Below are 8,438 nucleotides of genomic sequence, written 5' to 3'. Positions count from 1 at the left end.
ATCTTCAGCTACATCTTTGCTGAATGTTGCTGACAGCCCTGTGATAATCTCCTTTAGTCTCAAAAGCAGAGAGACCCTTCCCAGAGCTGCAGGCCATCAGCAGTTGTTCTGGCAGAGTGAACACCTGCTTTGTTTTTATAGAGCTCTGAGCCACCATGAGCCTCTACAAACAAAACTGGCAAATTCTTTTGCTAGAATTTAGCAATAAAAATCCAACATAAAACTAGTCAGCTCTACCCCCAAATTCAAGATAAGCAAACTGCAAGAGATAAATGTTCAACATCATTCTGTCTGGTATCAGTAGAATATTTGACAATTTCCAGAGAGTGTTATGGAATGCTACATTCAATTTTCCCCTGTATTTGTCAGAATCAGGAGTAAGAACCATAGCACTTAAAAAAAGGAAGCTAATTTGTATTCCCTGTCACTGACCTATTGCTGTTTATTTGATGTCAACACTTTGCAAAACACAAGAGAAGTAAGGTTAATTCAGTGATGTGAAGAAAAATAATGTTATAATTTTCATATATTAAACAAAAAAACCCCCTACAATTTATGCTTCCTTTTTCATTTGTTCACTACTAAAGGGAATGTGTATATTTTATCTTACCATTAAAGTAACCAAGCCTCTTTTCTCCAGACACCTCAAAAAAAGATTACTTCAAGCAGTGGGAAGTTAGGAGCATTACAGGATCTGCTGCAGACAGATCCCAGCTTGCTTTGCCTGTGTTCCAGCCCCCTGGAAACCAGGTAACAGGACTCCTGCAGGAATCACCCAAAATTATTTGCTTCACTTCAGGTGTCTATCTGCAAAAATCAGGAATTTCCTAGAATGTGGAAGGGAAAAAAGAAAATATTAATATTTTTCTAGTTTTTATAAGTTTAAGCATGTTTCAAATAACTGATATTTCTCGTTAATAGTACATTCATTTTTTGCACAATGGAACTGTTTAACTTTGGTTGAACAAATCTGCAAGGACTTTTCTGTTGCTATTTTTTCTTTAAAATTCTGTCCTGTTGTGAGTGAGGGCTGTGTTCCAGAATTCATGGGTATAACCAATGACCTTTTGGGCAGGATAAATGTAGGAAAGACAGGTTTCTCTGTGGAATAGTTTTAGGATCATGGCCAGAATGAACTTCTCTGGCTCAGTGCAAACTGAGAGGGACTAGATGCTGAGTAAAGCAACTGTCTTTGTTTTGTTCCTCCTGTGCCCAAGGAAATAGACCTTTGCGTGTTCTTTGGAAAAGAAAAGGGATACATCAAAGTAATTCCCCACTTCATTCTCCATTTCTCCTAATGGGAAACAACTGTCAGGATTCCAATAACAGACCACTTACTCAGATCTAACCCAAAAGCTATATTCTTGATGTTTAATTCCACAGGAAGAGGTGTTCTGGGGATGTAAGGTGGATGGGGTAGAGATGAGAAAGAGGCTTAAGTTTGCAAAGAATGAGATTTGAGAGATTCAGGGAAATGGCTTTGTTTAAAATGCTCTGTGTCCTTACTCTGGAAAGCCTTTACATACCTGTTTAATGTTAACCAGATGTGCAGGTCTCACAGGAGAGTGCTTCTGCTGTTGTCTTGCCCTCTGTTTCTGTCCCCAGTCTGCCCTGGACTCAAGCAGAGGCAGGAAGGCACCAAGTGTCATTCCATGCTGGAGCAGCACAAAGGAGTTCTCATGGACCAAACTGTGCTTAGTGCAGATAACAACTCCAGCAAACTCCAGCTATGAGTTTTAGGAAATCTAGACTGTGTATAGAAGAGATAGAAGTTCTCAGAAGATGAAAAGTTGGCCAAATTTGGGATAATTCTTAGTAGGACAACAAAAAGCTGTGTCTGTCACAGCAAGGTATCATCCATGCCCTGTTCCCAGACTTGCTGAAAAAGCTGTGAGGATCCTGTCCATGAAGGCAAACTGTTCTTTTCTTCCACAGCCACATTTTTGGCCACAACTGAAAGAATTTAGTTGAAATTACTAAAGAAATCTCTGGAATGCGAATTGGGCCGAATGGCATTGAACCTGAGTGGCCTCAACTTGGCAACATTGTAAGAAGTTGAAAAATAAAGATTTATAATGGGATGTGGCACTGCCAGAGAATGTTCATTATGTGTTTGTGCATGTACAGACCCCCACACATCTGTATTATATACAGATGTACTACAGTGCTACTGCATCACTGAAGAGTTCTTAACCAGAAATATCCCCAACTAATTATGTATACTGACAGTAAGATTGTAAGAAGACAAGAGTTGGACATTTCAAGGATGTTAAAATTGTAGCAAAAAATGTTCAGAGAGGCTGTGAAGATAAATGGGTAGTTGCTATTTACAAATATGATGATTACATACTGTTACCATGGAAACTTGAAATGGAAAATAAAAAGTGACTTTAGCTTCATCTTGAAACTGCCCTCACTGGGAGGAGAACAATAGCTGACATTCCTCCAGCAGGAGACTAATGGCCCCTCCTGAAGAATGTACAGTATGCTTTTCTGTATTTTTAGCTGTGCAAAAACACAGAAACAGGTTTTAAACCTGCTACCAACTGAAGATAAGGCTCGGATAAGAACACATCTGTTGTTAGAATCATAGGACAGTAGGATTTATTCCTTTTCCTACATTATTTACTCAAACACTCACTGTTCAACATTTTCTCTTCTGAAACTACTTCAAGTGATTTTGAGTCCCATCTAAGTTCATGGCTTGGTAATTCTCCCCAAGTACATTTTTTCATTATCTGTGTTTCTGCTTTGGACAAGATAATGAGTGAAGGATGTGACTCATTTCCATCAAAATGAGCTTCCTGAGAATGGTAAAAGATGCAGGGAGATGACAACTGGCCCTGGACATTTTTAGGACAATTCTAAGTGTGAATCAACTGCTGGTTAATAAAATAATATATATAATAATAATTGAACAGGTTATTCCTAAATACAATTTGTACCCAGTGAGATTGCAGCAAGCACCAAGGCTGGAAGTCAGAAGACTGCAGAGATGGTACCATCTGTCTGTCTCTTGGGAATCATTCTGGTGCTGAAAAAGCCCTTCTGAGCCAGATGCTCAGAGCCAGGGAAGTGTTTGCTGACAGCCACTCCTGCTCCACCTGTTAGTGCTGTGCTGGATCTGAGTACAGCCAAGTATCTGCACACCAGTGGAGCTGGGATATTCAATGTGCCACACACAGAAATCAGTGAGTGCAAGGTCCCGTTACCAAAGGATGGAAGTTCCATTAAAGATGAGATTCAAAGAAGGGCAGCAGACCAGGAGCTGTGGGCATGTGGATGGACACTGAAACTGTAGAAGTCTTTCAAGTTCTTTGATATTACCTTTTCTTCTTTATACACTGTTCCTTTTGTTAGCTACACCAGCTTACAGGCCAGTAGTTCATTTTATATGGACACACAGAATGTAATTTACATCAGTTGCAATTCTTGCCTATTTAAGTGTTGTTCTTGCTACATGGAAACATTTGCAGAGCTGTTAAACTTGTATTTTTCTTCTTTTGGGGGAGGAACTCCTTTCCAAAATCTGTGCTATTTGACAACTGAACTCCTCTGGCTTTTTCACTTTTCACAGTGTTTTTAAAATTCTTCCAAATTATTAAAATTAACAACAGTGAGACATTGCAGTAAGACACTTTCAGATGGTAATGATTCTACACTTCTGAACTGATGGATACCTGTCTCACTCCAGTACACATTTGAAGCACTTTAACACATAAATATCCACCAAGATTAATAACCTCAGCTTGCAAGTTTCTACTCCAAATGCTTATAATGGGAGAGACAAAAGACTTGAGTAGTTACTGTAGAAAAGCAAATGATAATTATCTGCCAGACATTTCCATGATATTTTAAAGAGAAAGTGAACATTCAGTGTTCTTTGCACCTCCTCTGTGCAGTGATTTCCATTTGCTGATCAGTATATTCCACTTGGAAAGTTCAGGCAATCCACCTAAGTGCTGACACTTACATGACAGTAATAAGGCTCCACAGAGAACTGTTTTCTTCCAAAAATACTGCCAGAACTTTATTAGAATTGGGAAACATGATAGTCAGTAAAGTGACTAAACAGCTCTTCCTCATGTTCCATCTCTGTCAACCTTGTACCTAGAACTTTTTTTGGTCCCCAATGCTGGCAGGCCTGGTAGCATGCAGGGGAAATCTCTGTTCTTGTAACATTCTTGTAACCATTCCCAACAGCAGGGATCAGGTAATGGCTGGGCATTGGCCCCAGGGCAGGGATGTAAGCAAGCACAGGGAAACTGAACTTATCTTAGTCTGCTTTATACTCAATATAGAATATATTTCCCTTTTCAGTTCAAAGTCCCAAAGGCCACCAAATTAGTGGCCTCCCTCTCATTTATAATTACCAACCTAAATGCCCCCTTTATCAGGTGAACGTATTCCCACACCACATTCGGCATTGCTTCTTTCTTACTGCTGAGCAATATCCAGGGAAGTACTAGATACTGAAACTCCATTCAGTAGGGATATTTTTTATTATTTGTTCAGGCCCAGAAAACGTTGTTATGATGAAGTTAGGCTACCTTTAATGAAATAGCTCATGTTTCACAGTGCTCTACCACAGGAAAACACAGTTCTCAGCTGATGTCTTTGTTTACCATGTGCTATTTTGCATAGTGGCTGTTCAGTGAATAAGCAAAGAGGGACACTTCACTGAGACTGATCCATAAGACATTAATTATACAAAAATACTGTGTTGCATGTCTTGATATAAGCAAAGTTTAAAACTGCATTCTCTGATACTTGATGTTAAACTACCACATAGACTATTTCCAGTCTTCATGGTGCCTTGGATTTTACACTTCAACTTCTGAATTTGCTAACAGATATGTTAAACATCTCCAGCAGAAACTCTCCCTACAGCTATGGAGCTAAGTAATGTCTAGAGTACAATTCATTGTACCAAGTAAAATATGTCACATTTCAAGATAACAACAGAACATTCCTGCTTTTCCAGAGGCTTCACGCGAATAACTAATGTGTAAAATCTGCAAATGCAACAAGAAAGCTTCTGTCTCAACAAAGGTTTTTTATGTCTTTTCAAGCCTCTGGAGTACATAATGCTGTTACCAACCTTTTTATTTTCTCTTTTTCTCTTTTCTCTTTTCTCTTTTCCTCTCCCTTCCCTTCCCTTCCCTTCCCTTCCCTTCCCTTCCCTTCCCTTCCCTTCCCTTCCCTTCCCTTCCCTTCCCTTCCCTTCCCTTCCCTTCCCTTCCCTTCCCTTCCCTTCCCTTCCCTTCCCTTCCCTTCCCTTCCCTTCCCTTCCCTTCCCTTCCCTTCCCTTCCCTTCCCTTCCCTTCCCTTCCCTTCCCTTCCCTTCCCTTCCCTTCCCATCCCATCCCATCCCATCCCATCCCATCCCATCCCATCCCATCCCATCCCATCCCATCCCATCCCATCCCATCCCATCCCTTGTTTCAGCACACTTTTGCAGGAAGGTGTCATTGTGTTGGGTGTTCTCATCAAGTTTAACACTCATTGTGCCTGTCAGTAAGTGCTGCTTTCTGTGGGGGCCTTGACCTTGAATTCTTCATGACTTTTTGATGCTCGTGTTTTTTCTGGGATATCTAGACTTTGTAAACTGGTCTTGGCATGAAAGTAGTACCTGACTTCCATAAATTGAATTCTGGACTAGGTGACTCCTTGGTTGCTGTATCAGAATTGCTTTGCTAATGGGCTAATGGCACATGTTCAACCCTGCCTGTCTGTAATAAAATTTTACTTTTCAGCATAGGTAGTTTACAGGATTTAACAGCTGCTCTCTTTCTGCAAAGTCAGCTTCCTAAAATTACAAGGTTGGATGCTGAACTTCAGATGAACTTTTTTCACTTGCTTTTCCTACCCTCAGTCTAAGAAAGTATCTAGCCACAAAAAAAAAAAAAAAAAAAAAAAAAAAATTACAAATATTAACTTCATCATATGACAATAAGACTTAAATTTCTTTTGATAGACAGAAAAATAATCAAATAAAGACAATTCTATAGCAGCACATATTGATGGAATGTGGCTTACAAATACAATTAAACTTCTGTAAATAGTTTAGTAAGAAACTGAAGGCAGTCAATCTAATGAAAATGGATACAATAAGCTATTCACAGCTCTGTCTTGCCTTGCCCTTCAGAGTCTTGCATTTGGGCACAGGGACAATGCTTGGTGTGGAATCTGTTTTACTTGATGTTTCTTAATGACTATATAAAGCTCTTCTAAACTGGATTATGTCTGGCATTCTTTCTAACATCCTTCTTCCCTCATGTAACCTGTACCTGAGAGGGGACATAGGAAAAAGCTCTGAAACATCTCTGAGAAACTTCAGTTTTGATTGAAAAGGAAAAAAAATAAAATAAACAGAACAAATTAATAACTCCAAGTATCATGAGCTCCCTGCATTTCTGCAAGTATCCATAAAATACCAGATACACCCTTTCTAAACAAGCTCTGGGTTTGTGACCTTGTGGTACAAGTCTGATCAGTTCCATGGAATTTCCCCTGCACTTTCCTCCCAGTTCAGCTGGCTGACCTCAGCGTCACAGTATTTTTTTTCTCTGCCAGTGCAGAAGCTTTCCACAGCAAAGATTAAGAGCAAAACAAACCCTTTAAAAGTGAAATCCTCATGACAGACACAGTGGCTGCAGCCCTTTGGTTCGTGCTTCAATCCAGCCCCTGTTGTGCAGCCAGCAGCTGCACTCCTGTGCCCACATCTGCAGCCCTGAGGCAGCTCCAGGCCATGGCAGGGCACAGAGTGATGCAGCTGTTGAGGGGTGCAGGGTGAAGAGAGAATGCAAATACCCTGATGTGACAGGCACCTTGCAGGACTTTAGTGAACTGGGGCCTAAAGCAGGTACAGCTTTTAAAGTGAACCAAAATACAAGACTAAATAGTCAATTATCCCCCTAAACAATAACTTTGAAAGAAGTCCAAAGCAAATATGGACAAGCTGCTGATAAGCACATATTGATAGGCTGCATGTCCTCTGGGGGTTGTATTTCCATGAGTTTTCTCTTTATAGAGGCAGTCAGGCACTTTTGAAGCCTTGCTGGCTCATAACAGCCACGTCTCACCAAAGTAACAGCTCCAGCAGTGAGAACCTTTCTCTGCACAAGCAAGTCGTGATGGGCTTTGTTCCACTGGGTCTGTTCTTCCTGGGAAACTGAGTTTTTAAAGGAACCAGTAATGTCTTCTCAGCTGCAGCAAGTATCTTCCATACCCATGCTGTTTTCATAGCACTGCATGTGACGAGTGCTGGAGGATGTAAATCAAAAGAGAATTCTCTTCAGCTGTCCCCATCCCCTTGAAAGCTCTGTTTATCCCCTGGTAAACTGAGTGCACTCAGTGTATCCTGGACATGAGAATAATTAGGCTACTGTCTCCATCCCTGCAGCGTGTGCCTCGCTCCGTGCCAGTCCTGTCAGCTGAGGCTGGCAGAGATGATTCCAGCAGTGATGTTGTTTCCTTCAGCTTCGTGGTATAAAGAGTGACACCAGGAACCAGATACTCGCTTCTTCCCTATCTGGCAGTCTTTTGATCCAAGTACAAATGGGAGTCCTATTACAACTTGGCATCATTTTTGCCTCCATTTTGTGTGAAAGCAGAGAGCTCCCAGGAGGTCAGTGAAGGTTTCTGATGAGAGCAAGTGCATGGAGGTAAACAGAAAAAATCCACTTGCAATTAATGGGGATGTCTGTGATGTATTTCTGTTACAGTTGCATTAGTTGTGGAGGGGATGTGTTTTATTCCCACACATGCTTCATGAATGAAATATAAAAGAAAACCAACAAGTTCCTGAGTAAACTGTTGGGCATGCTTTATATTTTCTCATAAGGAAAGGGATTTGCAGTAGCTCTTCTAAGCAGCTCCTTCTGTCATCATTGGCTGTTGAATTTGGAGCAGAAGGGCTGGGGGTGAGAGCACTGCTGCCACGGAGGTGAGAGCATTAATGCCATGGAGAGATTCGACTGATACAAACAGAAGGAAGATGCCAAGCACTTGGCACTCAGTTGGGTAATGGCAGCAGCCAGCCCTCAGATGGAAGTCTCCAGGAATGATTATTAGTGCACAAGTGCTGAGGAATCAACTGAACAGAAGGAAAGCACGTGAGACTCAAAGATGATTACCTACATTTAAAGGGTGATACAAGTATTAAAGCCTTCCAGCATTTTTTAATGTACCTATGCTTTTACTAGGACAAGCATTATTTAGGTTATTGGGCAGAGCTCTGTGTTACTGCAGAGCAATACAATATTCATGAGTATTACACACAGTTCTAAACCCTTCCCTCTCCCCCAAGGAAAGAGCAAACAGATCTTTACCCAAACTTTGGAGAAATGACACAGTAATGAGGGCTGGAGGTGCTGTTCAGGTTGAAGCCAAAGCTATCTTTGAGTCAGAGTGGCTGCATGAACCCCCATGTTCAG

Source organism: Cyanistes caeruleus, chromosome 10, assembly GCF_971803275.1.
Source record: "Cyanistes caeruleus chromosome 10, bCyaCae1.hap1.1, whole genome shotgun sequence".
NCBI classification, from domain to species: Eukaryota; Metazoa; Chordata; class Aves; order Passeriformes; family Paridae; genus Cyanistes; species Cyanistes caeruleus.
This window is presented reverse-complemented; position numbering follows the sequence as displayed.